Genomic DNA, 16,562 nt, shown 5'->3' with positions numbered 1-16,562 from the left:
CTGGGCTCTCTGTGGCATCCCTTGGGCATGGGATTGACAGGTTCAGATCACTTCTCCCTTGTTGCCTACATTGGAATGATTTTTAGTGCAGGCTTAGAGAAAAAAATATAATATTCTGCACTACTGAGTTATACCAGACTGTTCACACTTAGCACAACACATAGACAAATGACTAGAATATTCCAGGAAATGATGTTGCCTGGCTACTTTGCCTTTCTGGTTCACAATAAACCACAGTAATTAATTAGTTAAAAGTATCCACTGGGCACCTTCTATGTCCCAGCTATTCTGTCGGGTGCTAGTAACACAAGTATAGTCAGTGGAGCTCAAGTCAACGATCCAAATCCTAACCCAACACTGACCCTAATCCTGATGCCAACCCTATTCCCGAACCCAACCCTAACTGTCATCTGACCTCAACCTATCCTAGCCCAAACCGATACCAACTCTACCATCAATCAAAACCCAACTCCTACTCTGTAACCTTTGTGCTAAAAATCTTTCAATAAATGTGTTGCCCCCTTTTCTGCTGTAGTCAGTAGAGTGTGCTGAGTAAATGATGACATTCGTCTGATTCTGAATCATTCAGTGCCTTCAGAGAAGGTAGCAGACAGGTGGGACCAGGTTGAACACAAGCTAAATCCAGGAAACAACTTTGAAAGACAGGGGCACGTATGTTGATGTCGATCCCCACGGGCCTATGTTGTGGCCATTTTCTAACCTCAAGATCCTTAGCGTGACCCTGCCTGGCTCAGCCAGCGCCCGCTGACTGCTGCCCTCTCTGACCTCTGGGCCTCATGGCTAGGTCCCTTTTCTTCCCTGAATGCCCTAGTTCCTTCCTGCCTCAAGGCACCACATGCTGTCTCTTTACCTGGATTACCTTTCTCTCCTCACCTCGGGCCCCTCTGAAATGTCACTTCCTCAGGGAGGCCTGCCCGCCTGTTCTCACCTTTTTTATTTTTATCTCCTTCACACTCATGGCTCATACACTTTCCTTTTAGGGCATTTATGGACATTTGTGGGTCTGTGCTTGTTTGCATGTTTATAGCTTGACTGTCTGTCCTTCCAGCCAGATGGTGACCTCTTTCAGGGCAGGGACTGTGTGTGTTCACTGCTACGGCCCCAGTGCCTGGCTCACGGCAGAACATTTTGTTGGGTGAATTAGTGAACTTTCCAATTCTTCATAAAAATTAAAGAAAGAGGCCCGCTGAAGGATGCTCCTGGCTAGGGGATGTTTGTCCCAGGCCCTGTGCTGAGCTCTGGGGAAGCCAGGAGAGAGAGGCCAGAGCTCTCCCAGTGGAGTTTGCCATCCGTTTTCTGCTTCCGTGGAACTGTTCCAGGCTTACTTGGAAACAGAGGTTTTTTGAGAACCCATTTCCTCATTTCAGATTCTCCACACTCTGTGTAGGAAGTCTGCAGGTATCATCCTCACTGTCTTACAAGATACTTGGCCCAGAAAGGTAGGAACGCTTGCATAGGTCACCCAGTTGGTTGGTAGCAGTGTTTTCTGGCCCTCTGCCCGTGGCACTAAAATGTCCTTTCTTTCTGTTCCTGCACCCAGAGCTACCCAGCTCTGCATCTGTCTCCAGGAATGCGGCAGCCTGGCTGCCTCCGTAGGGACCCTCACAGATGCCAGGCCCATCTTCCCATTTGGTTGGCAGGCACGCTGAGGCCAGCGTTAGAGCCGGCCTTGGGCAAGTGAGTCAGAACTCAGCACCCTGGGAGCCCCAGGCTGACAGGGTGGGTTCTTCACCCCCAAAAGGGGTCTTCCTTTCTGAAGCGTCAGTAGGACCGTCGTCATAAGGGTCACTGTTGTTTACAAGGCACCTACTGGTGGCGGGCCTGGAGAATTGTTTGCTATCTCGCTGGAGCTTTACAAATACTCAATTTACCCGATGAAGAAACTGAGGCCCAGAAAGGTTCAGTCACTTAACGCAAGGCACAGCTCGTAAATGAACCCAGATCTGCAGGACCAGAATCTTAACCTTTTACTTAAGGGCAGAGAAAGTTCCAGGGGAGCCAATGGAACGGAGTCAAGATGTTGCCAAAACTGCGCGGTGCGGATAACGCCGGGTGGGCATCCTGGGCACTTTGGAACCGCCGGGGGTCGGACGGTGTGTGCCGGGCCCCGCCCCGTTACCTTCTCCGCGAGCCTCGGCCCCGCCTCCTCGTCCCGCCCCTCGTCCCGCCCGTCCTGCGCCTTTGGGCTCAGCTCCGCCCCCGCAGGAAACGCGGGACTCCCATTGGTCGCCGTTTCCATGGTTACGCGGGCAGGCATTGCTGCGGACTTCCCGACACTTGTCCCTGGGAGCCGCCCGGAATTTGACAGGCGACCACGTGCGCAGCAGCGCGGGAGCCAGACAAAGGGCGGGGGAGGCGGGGCACGAAGCCGGAGGAAGGTCGCGGCCCGCGGGGAGGAGCCTCAAGCTCCTCCTGCGAGCAGGACCCGCCCCCTCCATTTTGCATTTTGAATGAAAAACGAGTTGCTGCGGGAAGTTAGAGTGGGAGAGGGTTCCAGTCAGTCCCGCCAGCTCGCTCTTCCAGGGCATCTTTTACACCCTTTGACACCCCAAGAGCCCACCGTGTCCTTACTTATGCCACCTGGCCCTGGTTTCTCACCCCGCCTTGATCTGGGTCCTTGAGGTTTAAATTCACTTTCTTTGGCTTGTTTGGGAACTGAAAGCTTACCCGAGGGGTTGTGGATGCTTGAAACATGAGACCCAAAGAATTGTGGAGGATCTCACCATCCGTCCATACTACAACAGCTACTGCACCCCCAGTTATGGTGATGTAATGACTTCCCCCTTCTGGGTTCCTGGGCTCTGTGCCCAGCAAAGGCCTGGGCTGGGCTGCTCAGGTCAGTGCAGTAGACAGATTCCTATCCCACGTGTCTGTTCTGTGACTTCTTGTGGTTGGTGGCATTGCCATATTTCCAGTCCCCAGGCCAGATGCTACTAATGTCCCCTATCCCCAACCGCCATTCCATCACTGTTGTTATCGCTTTCTTATTTCTGCCTGTAATAACTAACCACAAACTTAGTGCCTAAAACAATGCTAAGTTACTCTCCTTCAGTTCTTTGGGTCAAAAATCTGACACAGGTCTCACTGGGCTAAATTCAAGGCATCCACCCGCAGGGCTGCCTTCCTCATGGAGGCTCCAGGTGGGGGAATTATTTCCACCTCCTCTCCCCAATTCCTCCTGCCCACCCTCTTTCTGGCTGCCCAGGTCTCTCCCAAGATACCCACAGTAGCCACCAGTCCATGTCCTCATCTCTTTTAACTCCTTTGTCCACAGACCCTGGGGGGAGTGCTCCAAAATATAGATGCTGCCACTTCCACTGCCTGGTTACCTGCAGGCCACAGTCCAAACTGTGCTATGAGGCCCACTCTGTCAGCTCTTCCATCCCTCTTTCTCTCTGCCTCACACACTTTGCTTCCTGTAATAAGGAATCACTTCTGGTTCTCTACACCCCAGAACACTTGACACCTCCTGGTCTTTGCCTGGGTGGTCCTGTCTCTCTGGACCATCTGCCCACCTTTATTCATCTTCCCCAGGAAGCCTTCCCTGACTGCTAGGCTGACTTAAGGCCCCCTTCACTGCCCTTCCCCAGTACCTAAATGTGCTTATCATTGACCACCATGGCTCAAAGAGCTCTGGACCTGTGTCTGCCTCCTCGTGTCCCCTGCCCTGTCCCCAAGACCTCTGAGGTGGGCACTGCATCTTGCTAACCTCTGGCTACATTGCCCTTCAAGGAATCGCTCAGTGAGTTGGTCTCGGGGGTGGTGACCAGCTGGGCTATCCTGAGAAGCAAAGCATAAAGTTGGACAGAAAAGCCCTTCCCCTCCTGGTGCATGAGGGCCTTTGTTCCTTTCTGGCCATTGGGGTGGAGTAACAATAACAGCAACAGCAATGGGGCCAACACTGAAGGCTGTCACACCAGGTGTCTGCTTAATACTTTACATGTGTATTGTCAGCCAATCCTCACAACAGCCTTAGGAGATAGCAACCATTCTCTGCACCCCCATTTCATAGAAGAGGCCTCTGAGGCTTACGAGGTAAACCACGGATGGGTTTCTGAAGAGAGCCGGGGCCAGGACAGGTGTCCTGGCCATCCTAGCCCCTGTCTGGAAGTGTGGGGTTGTCTTTCAGTCCTTCGTTCAAGGGAGAGGTGGCCCCATTTAGGGCAGGGGGGTGGGTGTGGCTGGCCAGCTCTGGGTGGAGTGGCCTGGCCCCTTGGAAGCAGCTTCCTGGATGCATTTCTGTAGCCCCTCCTTTCTGTCACTTCCTGTTTCCTTTTCCTTGTTGTTCTGCCGGCCTATTGTCATCCTCTTCCCTCCTTGGCCGGTCCAACTAGAATATGGAGGCAGAAGGTTCATTTTCAAACATAAAGGAAGGAAGGGGCAGTGGGAAGTGTGTTTAATGGGGATGGAGTTTCAGTTGGGAAAGATAAAAAGGTTCTGGAGATGGATGACAGGGATAGTTGCACAGCAGCGTGATGCACTAAATACCACCAAACAGAACACTACAAGTGGCTAAAATGGTAACTTTTATGTTATGTATGTTTTACCACAATAAGAAAAAATTGTAAAACAACAAAAAAACCAGTAAAGGAAAAGTGCTTCACATTTGCTGAATTTTTGAAGACAAGCACCCATTGCACATTTGTCATTTCCCAAGCACTTCCCAGGGGCCAGGCTGTGTGCACCTCGCTTCATTCTGGAAATGACCGGCAGGAGAGAGGTGGCCAGCCCCTTTGCAGATGAGGAGACTGAGGCTCAGAGACTGGAAGCGGCAAGGCAGTGCTTAAGGCCTCTAGGTCTGAGGGGCAGAGCAGGAAAGCGTTAGGAGTTGGGACTCGAAATGGGTGCTCAGCTGCCATGCAACCTAGGGTGCCTCCCATTGCTGACCTTCCTCTTCTGGCGACTGAGGACAATAACAGTGCCCTCCCTAGTGGGTGGGGTAAGAGGATTTGTCAAGATGATGTTGGAAAGACTTAGCATGGTGCCTTAGCCACCATCAAAAGTAAATTCCCTCCAGAGACCCACTGATGCTCCCTCTTGGTGCTACAGCGGGCAGAGGGCTGGGCATGAGGCCCAGATCCTGTCTTTCTCTGTGACCTTGGGGCAGTCCCCTCCCCATTCTAGGCCTCAGGTTTCCTTTTGCAAAGTCAGGAGGGTGGTAAGGTCTGCAGGACTCTGGTTTTCTGGGGTTTTGCTCCCAGTCTGGACACCTCAGAATCAATGCCCTCTGTGTGGTCCACCCCCTGGCAGAAGGGCTGGGCCAGGTTCAGCCCCACCTCTGTCTTCTGATCTCAGAAGCATTTGATCCCCAAGCAGGAGCAGGAGCAGAGGAGGAGGAAGAAGGCAACAGAGTTCTTGGGTCCCAGAGTAAATCTTTGCCTGCTCCTAGGGCCAAGACTGGGGACAGACTTCGCCTCTGACTGAACCACCAGTAGCAATTCTTGCCATCTTTAGTGTGAATTCTGCCTGGTTCCTGCCATTGGCTTGAACTGTGGCCTGGCAGTTCTGGGCACAGACCCACTGCCCACCCTACCCTACATGTAAGTTTCAGGATCTTAGGGATGGGCCTCATTTTTCCTGTATTTCCCACCATCTGCACAGAGCTGGGCCTGGGGAAGGTACCTCAGAAATCCCAGTCCCAGGTGGTGGTTAGTGGGTATCCTGGATGAGGGGGGCAGTAAGAAAAGGATGGGGAGATTCCATTCTAGAGGCTCTTAGAGGAAGAATAGGCCCAGGGCAAAGCAGGCAGCCTGGAGCACCCCAGGGGCCGTGGGAGATTCTGGTGGTGCAAGCAGGGTGCTCAGCGCAGGAGTGCTCAGTCAACAGGAACCGGGCCCAGCGGTCAACATTATTAAATCATGTATTGAAAAACCTTAATGGGGCATCCGCAGGTGATGGATGTGGAAGGATAAACATTTGGAAAGACTCATACATGATGATGATAACTTAAAAACTAAGTGGTGCTTTCTGAGTGATCGCTGACGCCAAGGTGCTGTGCTGTCTTATAGGGACCATTGGTTTCTCTGTTTTGCAGATGGAGACGCTGAGGCTTGAGGAAGCTGTGCCCAAGGTCACATGGCTGATTAGTGGTGGCCCTGGGCTGAGACTGAGGAAGGGTGTTAATTAGGCCAGGGAGCAATCATGGGGGCTGAGGAGGTGGCTAACTGCCCAGGCCTGAACTGGGGGTGCTGTGCTCAGTCTAGCAGAAGAGGGCCCCTACAGTGGGCCAAAGATGGGAAAGAATCATAAATTGCAGGGAAGAGAAACAACACTGAATGCACTCTCCTCCAGACCTGTTCAGAAGTCATTCTGTGGGCTCTGAAATGGCCTAAATTCTATGGAGAAAAGCTAAGTTCAGCTTTCAAGTGAGAAAAGGAGCTCCCTGTTCCTCCATCTTATCCAGCCCCCTTCTAGAGTTGAAATTGACAATGAAAAGATGTGGGCATTATTTAGAAACCCACCCATCCATCCATCCATTCATCCATTCTTTACTAAGCAGTATTCTGCCAGGCACAGTTCTGGGCCCCGGCATGCAGCGGGGGATGAAAGGACAGATCCTGCCATCCTGGGCTGATGCTAGTGGAGGGGGTCGGACAATAAGCAAGAAGTGAGTAGATACACACTTTGGCAGAAGTGATAGGCGCTATGAGAGAGGAGAAAGGGTGGGCCACAGGACTGAAGTATGGAGGCCTGGAGACCTCGGAGAAGGGGGCATTTCAGCAAAGATGTGGGCAGGAGGTGGCGAAGGGCAAATCATGCGGGCACTTGGGGGAAGCGTGGCCCGCAGCGGGAAGAGTCAGTGCAAAGGAAGGACTTGGGGGGCAGCAAGGTGGCCCCTGTAGCTGGAGTGCGGTGGGGAGGAGGGTGGCCAGTGACCTCAGGAGATTAGAGAGAAAGGGTATGTGGGGCAGCCTAATCAGCCACTGGGGACTTTGGCTTTTCCCAGGAGAGAAGTGGGAAGCCACAGAAGTGGCTTAGTCTGATTTCCTTTTTTAGAAGGAACCCCCTTGCTGCTGGGCCGGGACACCGAGGGCAGTAGGAGATGGCAGCGTCAGGCGCTTGTGCAAGAATCTGGCAGGTGGGCAGGAGATGAGAAGGAACTGGTTTGGGGTTGACGCTGAAGGCGGAGCTTCCAGCATTAGCTGATGCTGTGGGTGGGGGTTTTTGAGGAAAGGAAATGAGAAGAGTTTTTGGCCAGGCTGCTTGCTGGACGGGGAGCCATTAGCCGAGTTTCTGGGGGAGAACAAGCTCTGTTTTAGGCATGTTGCATTGGAGATGCTGATCAGACAACTGGGAGCCATTGGCAGGCTGAGTCCGGGTTCAGCCGGGTGGGCTGGGTGGAGCTGTGAGCATGGGACCCGTGAGTACAACAGGTGTTCAGGGCCCTCGCTGGGTGAGGCCACCTGGGAGTGAACCGGGGGAGGAGGGCCTGTGGGCCTCTCCTGGTGCTGCCAGAGCCAGGGGCTTCAGACAGCAGGAGTGTGTACTCGCATAGCTCAGGGGGCCGCGAGTCTGAAGTCAAGGTGTTGCAGGCCCCGCTTCCTCTGAGACCCCAGAGACAGTCCATTGGTGTGTCTCCCTGGCCTCTGGGGGAGCCAGCGGTCCCTGGCTTGCAGCCGCCTTGCTCTGCGCTCCGCCTCTGCTGTTCCCTGGCACTCTCCCTGTGCGTCTGTCCTCTTCACATAAAGACACCTGTCATAGTGGACAATGGCCCCTCCATCCTCATGAATGACCTCACCTTCACTAATTACATCTGCAACGGCCCTATTTCCAAAAAGTGTCACATTCTGAAGTACTGGGGGGTAGAACTTTGGCATATCTTTTTAAAAAGCACCTTATTGCAAAACTTCAGGTTATCTTGTTTTGAATTGTAGAAAAATACACAAGACATGACATAAAATTTGCAAGGCTAACCATCCTTGAGAGCGCGCTGTCCCGTGGCGTTAGGGACAGCCTCACTGTCGGGCAGCTGCCACCACTGCCCATCTACGGGACTCTGCACTTTGCAGAGCTGAGACTCTGCATCCGTCAGGTGCTGGCTGCCCAGGCCCCTCCCTCAACCCCTGGTCCCCACTGGTTCTATTGTCTGTGTCTAGAAATTTGGTGACTCTAGGTTCCTCAAATAAGTGGAATCCTACAGCATTTGTTCTTCTGTGACTGGCTTATTTCTCTTCAGACAATGTCTTCAAGATTCATCCATGTTGCAGCAGGTTGTCAGAACTTCCTTCCTCTTTTAAGGCTGAATAATGTTCCTCAACATACCTTTTTTGGGGATGCAATTCAACCCATTATCGCGACTGAAGGACTGAGTCTTGGTTTTTCCAATGTTAAGAGGCCAGAGATAATAAGGAGGAGCCAGAAAATTAGGAAATTATGCCGCCAATATGAGGTCCAGCAGGAGGACGATGGGGGCCGATTACTGGGTTAGCAACCGGGAGGTGGTGCCGTCGAATGGAGCAATGTAGGTGGAGGGGGAGGAATGAAGCCTGTTTAGAGAAGGTTCTGGGAGACAGGATGAGGAGAAGCAGACACAGTGGGTGGGTAATTCTTGATAAATTTAATGAAAGGAGCAGAGAAATGGGGTGATAGCTGGAGAGCTGGAGAGAGACGTGCAGTCAGAGGTTTTGTAACCATGCGAGTAGTGATGGCCCGTTTGCATGAGGACATCCTCGGATAACGACAGTCTGGCAGGGAGGGGACAGCTGATGGGGCAGAACAGAGAGGAGGTGGCTGAGGTGTGTCCTTAAGGGCAGGAGAGGATATCTGGGGCCTGAGGCAGGTTGGGCATCTCTAGAAACAGGAGGAGCTGAGGAAGTGGGCCAGGTGCCTCAGGGGTAGGAGCCCAGTGGCTGTCCCTGGTCACTCTCCTGGTTGTTTCTGTTCCTCTGAAATAGAAAGCAGGATCAGCAGGTGAGAGAGTCAGGGGAGATGGTGCTGAGGGTTTGGGGAGGAGAAGGCACAGAACGGTAGCCAAGGGCACGGGCACATGAACAAGTGGGGAAGAAAGAGGGCGTGCCAGACAGAACAGCTGCCCTTTGCTGGGGACATACTTCATGTGTGTCTCATTTATGTTCCCAACAAATCTCAGTGACATGCATTTTATTTTCCATTTTACAGATGTGGAGATGTAAAGGCGTAGGAAGGTCATGTAACTTTCCTTAGATCATATAACCTGTAAATCTGACCCCCAGGCCTGAATACTGCACCCACCTGTCCAGGAAGCCACCAACTGTTCGGTCAATTATTAAATTACATTTTTTTCTCCCTGTAAAAGTACTAAATGTTTATTTCAGAAAATTTGGAAAACTCAAAGTAACATAAATATGAAAAAAATTAAATGCCTATCATTTCACCATTCTGAAATAATTACTGTTAAAATGTGATTTCTTTGCAGTATTTTTTTCAATGCACGTTACTGTGGCAGGTTTAATGAGTCCAGCAAATCCCTTTCCCCTCCCGTCCTGGCATGCAGCTAGACTACATTTCCCAGCATCCCCTGTGGGGATAGTGGCATCAGACTGAGTCCTGATTACTGGAATGTTTGAGGAAATGACATTGCCCACTTCTGGGCCTGGCCCATAAAGTGTTCTGACCCTCCATGCTCTCTCCCTTCTCTTGCTGCCCACGGGATGAGATCATACTATCAATGGAGTTTTTAGGCTGATTATTTATTATTATCATTATTACTTAGTATATATCACAACCTTCTCCCCATAGTATTAAACAATCTTGGAGGCATGATTTTAACGGTAGTCCATTATAATTATTTATTTACCCAATCCCATATGGTTGGATATTTACATTGCTTCCAACATTTTGCTTTTATAAGTCTTGCTTCAGTGAACATCCTCGTGAACAATCAGGCCACCCCACCAGGAGATGCACCAATTCATCCCACCTCGGTTTCCTGCCTCTGAGCCTCTCCTACACCCGTGCTTAGTGCCACAATTCCACAGACTATTTGTAAAAATGAGTGCTGTGGGATGAAATGACGTTCTTGGGCCAGGGCCTGTGAAAAACCACGATTTCTGTAATTGCTCTTGCTTTGCCCTGCACCCCTTTCCTGCCAGCATCTTGGCTGCGGAGGAGGCGGGGATGGCTACAGGGAAAGGCCGTCCCTTCCAGGCAGCTGGCAGGTCAGTTCAAAGCCCTCACTCCTTGTAAGCTGGCTCCTCTGTGCTCAGTGTCTCCTTTCCAGGTAGTGCCTGGCTGTGTGGAGAAGCTTACTGGCCTGACGGGTTGGGGAAGGGGTGCTTCCTACTTGCTGTCCCTGTGCCTGCTCAGGTGCGGCTGGGCTGGTGCGCACAGGTCTCTGGGCATCCGGTTGGCCCTCACTGATGCGCACTGAGGACCTGTTTTGCACGGAACTTCTCATCTCAGAGTCAGGCCTCTTCCCATCCGTATTGGTTTCCTAGGGCTGCCACAACAAAGTGACCCGAACTGGGTGGTTTAAAATAATAGAAGTTTATTACAATTCTGGAGTCTAGAAGTCTGCCTGTATCTTCTCTTCTTCTAAGGGCAGCAGTCATATCCGTTAGGGCTCACCCTATGACCTCATTGTAACCTGACTACACCTTTGAAAACCCTATTTCCAAATAAGGTCACATTCACAAGTATGGAGTCGGTAGGTTAGGACTTCAGTGTATCTTTTTGGGGAGATACGAGTGGATCTGTAATACCATCCCTAGATCCTCTCAGCTCCTGGGCTTCCTCCACTCAGCAGGAGTGAGGGTATCTGTGCCACTGTCCCCAGTCCCGCCTGTCTGGACACCCTCCATCACATCTCCTCTGCTGCAGCCTTACCATGTAGGGTGCAGTGTCAGGCCCAGCGTGGATACATCGGGTTGGGGGGGGTACACAGGCCCCATGTTGGATGTCCTCTCATCCCCTAAACCTATCTGAATCTCCCCGTTGCCCTGGGACCCTCAAATCTGGCTGCCTCTCCATCTCTCCTGCCCTGAAAGGGTCTCCACTCCCCAGTACCAGTACTGTCCCGCAGAAACTCCATATGTTGGCGCTTCCTTCTCCCCTGCTCTGTGCAGCAGATATTATCTGCCATCCCTTTGAGGGGCAAAGCCTCACGGTGAAAGTTGCATGGTGGCGATGATGCTAGAGAGAGAGAAAACAAAAACCAAATTAACAAAAGGGAAAACACAGCAGGAAATGTTTCAAAGATTCTATGCCTGTTAAAATGTTTTTGATGTTAAGCCCTATTTGCCTTGACCTTTGAAAGTCTAAACAGATGGGAATGCTGGTCTCCCTTTATCTACCAGTCTGTGTGTCCCTCAGAGACCACTCAACATACTTCCCTGTCCATTCCCTCAGTGCCCCTGGCCTTCGGTTTCTTTTTCTGGGACATTTTCCCCCCACCCCTTTGCAGGGCAATTCCTACTCATGCTACCAGGCTCAGCTTGGACTGCACTTCACTGGGGAAGCTGCCCGTTGCCCCACGGTGGGCTGCACGAAGCCCTGCTTGTCCCCATGCACTGTGACCATGTGGTTATGTCTGTGACTCCCAGCAGACCGCAGCCCCATGAACACAGGAGCTACACCTGTTTTGTTCTTCTCTGTGACCTCACCGTTGGCATTTGGTAGGAACTCAGGAAACGTGGGATGAAGGAATGAAAGCCAGGGAAGGTGACACGACATTGTTTTGTGTTAGGCTGAACCATATGAAATCACCAATAAAATTAGGCTGTTTTTGCTCTACAAAGATCGCAATTACCTGTGATGGGAGCCTTCCCAAGTTCTCCTTTTTGGTAGACGCTCCCATCACTGGGCAGCGATCAGCTTGTCTTCTGGGGAGGGGAGGCTGTGGACAGTCTAATTTCCTGGGACTCCCCTCACCTGTCTTGTATTGGCCACCAACCCTCCCAGGCCTAGCAGATTCTGCACTGGGTGAATCCGTGTGTGCACTAAAATGACCCCTGTGGTTTAGCCAGTTCCTCCAATTTCCAATTGTTCTCCAATTTCTACCATACCTTGGTGAGTTACCTTCATGCATCTTGTCCTAGAGCAGTGGAGGTTGAGTGCTATTTGAATAGATGTAGAGTAGCTGTTAAAAGCAATGGGTTTGGCATCAAACAGCCCCAGTGTGCTCCAGCTACAGTACACAGTAGGTGCTCAATACATGCTTGTGGAATTATGGGAAAAAGTTTGGAGTTTGAGTTACAGCTCTACCACTTACTGGCTTTGAGACCTTGGGCAAATTGCTTGTGCTCTCTGAGTCTCAGTCTTAGGTAAACTGGGGTAACCATGCACCCTGAGACAAGGGAGACAAAGGGCTTGCATGGCCTGGGGCTGGGCTCCTGTGAGGCTTCACAGCGGGTGGAGCCCCTCAGCAGTGCCCCCCCTTCTCTTTAGGCTGTCCTGATCATCCCTTCCCTGGCTTCCCAACCTCCTGTTTTTGCCCCTCCAGCCACCCTGCAGCTGGCACCCAAGGACTTCTCAGCGTTGTCTGTGGTCCTGTCACTTTTGGTTCAGAGCCCGGGGTGGGGGTGGGGGGCTCCTCGTCACCCCTTTAATGACATCCAAGTCCTCCTATGGCCTCAGAGGCCCTCCCAGGTTGCCCCCGGGAGCCACACTTCCAGCCTCCTCTCTGATCTTACTCCTGCGCAGCAGGGTCACTCGCTGTTTCTGCTTCCAACCCCAGCCGGTTCCCAGGCTCCCGGCTCTGTTCAAGCTGCCCCTTTGCACCTGGGATGCGCCTACCCCTTGGCTAGGAGTTCAGCCTCAAGAGCCATGCCCTCTGGTTGCCAATTCTCCTCAGCAAAAGGGGTGCTCTAGGGACCAAGGTTTGGCGGTGCCCCCAGATCCTCATGAACGCTGTGAACCTCCGAATTCGGTCCTGGTCACCCTCCTACGCTCCTCCTCGCCCTCTCCCATCCAGTGGGCGTGACCGGGGGAAGCAGGGGCCACGCCCATTATGGCCACGCCCATCTTCCCGCGGAGATTTGCAGGAAAAGCTGGCCGCCTCTAGTCCTTTCTCAGGCTCCTCCCCTTTGCTTTGGGGGAGTGGAGGCCCCTTGTCCTGACCGGGAAGGAGGTTCACAGGTTCACTTGTCCTGACTGGGTCAAGGCGCAGGTTTTCAAACTCCCAGCCTCTGCAGAACTGGAGTGCCCATTCAGCACGTGCTTACCCCAGGCAGCCACAAGCCCTGCTTCCCGCTCCTGACATGACATTGCACCAGGAGCTGAACAGAAATAGAACCTGCGGGATCTGTTCCAATCTGCAGACTAAATTGAATTAATGCATAGAAACTCTCAGTTTTAAATTTCTTTACTTAAAATTTTCTTATGCATTTAACACCTGCCAATGTTTGTCCGTATATAACATTCAATAATGGTAATTATGGTCACCTATACAAATTTTATCTACATTTCCCAGATATCCTGGCCTTTCCATACTAATACATGGTAATTCACAGAAAACCTATTTGGGCGGTGCTATGGCCATGCCTGTTTCGCAGAGAAGGTAATCAAGGTTCAGAGAGAGGGAGTCATTTGCCTGAAGCCACACAGCTTGTGCGTGCACAGGATGGAGCTGATTTGAACCCAGGTCCAGGTAACACTAAGGCCCCTGCCTACACAACACCCTCTCACGTCTCCTCCTTGCCAGCACCAGAGAGCTTAGGTGTTTCAGGAGAATGCTTTCTAGTTTCCAGCTGTATTTCATGATGATCACGCTTTCCAACCCTTCTGCCCTAAGAAGCCCTTCGGAGAAGGGGGTTCCATTTCACCTACCTGGATGTGACCTTGGGGCTAAGACCTAGAGGAATCAAGGCAGCCATTCCTCAGGGTGATTGAGGGGCAGGGTCTTCCCCTGCCAACCACGGACCCTCCTGCTTTTCCTGCTCCCTGACCAGAGTGGGGTGGCTCTGAGGCCCTTGGGGGTGGGATTCTGGAACTGAATTTCTCAGGTGCACATGTATACAGTGAGGGGTCTGCATGCACGGGTCTGCCCACAGCCCCTGGCCAGGCCTTCACTTTCAGAGTCACTGTTCTAGGCTCACCTCCAAATTTATTCTGCAAGTTGCATCTGAGGTCAGACCCTCCCCAGACTGAGTTTGAGAGCCCCCAGCCCAGCAGGACTTGATCAGGGATTGTCAGCCCCCTCTCTGTCACCTTCTCCTCCCCGCCCCACACCCCCGGGCTCATTGAGCTCTATGGAGGGGTGGGGGTGGACCTCTTGGGGCTCAGAGCCTTCTGGGACTGACCAGTGTCCAGGCTGCTCTCCTGAGTGGAGGGGAACCAGGGAAGTTGTGGGTCACGGTAAGGCACGTTATGGGCTTCAGAAGCAGGTCATGGCCGAGTGAGGCCTGTGTGGGGCCTCAGCCCCCACTGGGGGCAAGTGACAGATTTGCTGCCTGTGACATATGCCACCAGCCTGCATGTCCGGCTCCCGACTTGGCCAGCCAAGGTGGAATGTGGCCTGCCTCTGCTGCTCTTTGTGGGGAACGACAGACAGTTGCCAGTCCTTGCCTGGTGAAATGTCACCTCTACGCTTGCTGGCCTCTGCCCAGAGGCTGCTCAGGGCTGTCCTGGGACCCTGATGAGTTCCCTTCCACTTCCCACTGCCGCCCATCTCAGTTCACACATTCCCTCCTGAAACTCAGAATTGAATTCTCAAACAGAAAACAGCGTGATTATGAGCCCACTTACCTGTGTTGCTTAGAAATTGCGGGGCTGGTTTGTGAGGATTTGGGGGGCCTCCTCCCATTGGTCTCAGTCTAGGCCGTGGATGGCAGTTGGGAGATAACAGTCAGAGGGTCCTGCTTGCAGTCCTGAGTCCCGAATGGCAGAGGAGCTCTGCAGACACCATGAACCTCGGTGGGATGGTGCCCACTTGGGGAGCTAGTGTGGGCCAGATTCGGGGCCTGTATTGGGCAGGGCTGAGCAAGGGGTGCCAAGCAGGAGGGCATCCCAGTGGGGAGGGGCCCTGGAGAAAGTGTTGCGCACTTATAGAGAACAGATTGGCCCTGTGGGGAGCAGGGGGCCGTGGGGCTTTGGTGTCCTCATCTGTAATGAGGCCACAGTGGCCCCTGCCTCATATCAGGGCAGGGGTGCGGGTGTAATAATAGTACCTGTCAACATTAAGTGAGATTGGGTCTTTACCTTGCAGGGAGCCCCATATCTTGGGTCAGTGTCCCCTGGTCGTTGGGGGGGTTCTCAAGTGCCACACAGACTCCCCCACTGAAAGGTAAGTCCCTTCTTGTTCTCCCTCAGCTCCTGGTTCACTGGAGAGGCTCGCATTCCCCAACTCCTTCAGAACAAAGAGCTATTGGCAGGCAACAATGACCAGATAGAGTTTAATAACATTGTTTTATTTTAATTATAACTTTAACTTCTACTATTTATGGCATGGTGATCTTAGTTTTCCACTTACAGTAAACATATAAAGTTCCTTGATAGATAAAATTATTTAAGTAAAAATTGTTTGACTTCCTTTAAAGAAAAATATTAAGCAAACAATAGAATGGGGAAGATACAGACAGAGCAGAACATCGTGAAGGTGGTACCCGGGTCAAGGCCAGGCACCGGGCAGTAGCTCTGGGGCGGGACCTGGGGGTTTGCATTTTGTGAAGCTCCCCGTGATTCTGGTGGCCGCCCTTTGAGGAACCTGGGGCTCCAGACTGTTGACTGACAGATGAGAGGCTGTACTTAGGGGCTCCTGTCAAGTTTAGCCCAGAGCTGCTGGGGCTTTGGAGGGCGGCCAGACACTGCTGGGAGTCAGTGGGTATGAGGGGTGGCCCGCCCTCCAGCATGTCATGTCTACACCGGTGCATCTCAGATCTGAGTGTGGGCCTTGTTAAAATGCAGATTTCCGGCTGTACCCAGACTTCTGGGCTCACGGGCCTGGGCAGTGGTGAAGCTGCTGGTCCAGGACCTCACTTTGAGAACAGCCTGTGTGCAGAGACCAGCACCCAGATGGCTGCCATGGTCCCGGCTGGGACTGGGGACAGAGACCATATCCTCCTCCTCCTTAGGAGCCACCTCAGCCCTTGGAAGAAGGAAGCAGGGCCTAAACCAACAGGCACAATGTGGAAGCATCCATCTGCCACTGCAGTGCCCAGAGGGGCGCCTGGCCCAGGGTGATGTTCAGTCCCAATGTGTGCCCTTGGGGCGGGTCTGTGCTGAGTATGTGGAGGGATTCAGGGGGCGCCCTTCAACCATGAAGTGGCTCTTTGGGCCAGGGGTTCCGATCAGCTGGAGCAGATGCCAGGAGCCCTCCTAACGGCAGTCTCCACGGGAGGGGTCTTTTCTCTTCCTTCCCAGACTTCAGGGCTGAGCTCCAAGCTCGGCCTGTCTGAGAGGCCTCCCGCACCACCCTGCGGCCTGTGCCCTGTCCGTTGTCTGGTGCCTCCGTCTGAGAACGTGAGCCAGGAGTCCCAAGACCTTCCCTCTGTGGCTTCCCCCCTGCTGTGGTGCCTGGCGTGGAATCCCAAATCTTTGTGAACCAGTGAAGGATGGCTTCACTGTAACTCATGCCTGCTTCCTGGAGGACACTGATGCTCAGAGAGGTGAAGCCACTTGCCTGAGGA

At 52.6% G+C, this 16,562-nt stretch overlaps 1 long non-coding RNA gene across 1 annotated transcript in view; it reads left to right on the top strand.

The window, feature by feature from the left end:
* The window catches only part of LOC140846535 (uncharacterized), a 91,107-nt gene extending 74,822 nt beyond the window's left edge, over window positions 1-16,285 (top strand). Inside the window, exons 3-4 of the long non-coding RNA XR_012125718.1 lie at window positions 15,143-15,220; window positions 15,841-16,285. This is a non-coding gene — a long non-coding RNA (uncharacterized lncRNA). The remainder of the gene's footprint in view (window positions 1-15,142; window positions 15,221-15,840) is intronic.
* Window positions 16,286-16,562: the final 277 nt, after the last annotated feature.

This window comes from Manis javanica, chromosome 2, assembly GCF_040802235.1.
Source record: "Manis javanica isolate MJ-LG chromosome 2, MJ_LKY, whole genome shotgun sequence".
Classification (NCBI taxonomy): Eukaryota; Metazoa; Chordata; class Mammalia; order Pholidota; family Manidae; genus Manis; species Manis javanica.
The sequence above is the reverse complement of the archived record's forward strand: the minus strand, read 5'-3'. Positions and strand labels throughout refer to the sequence as shown.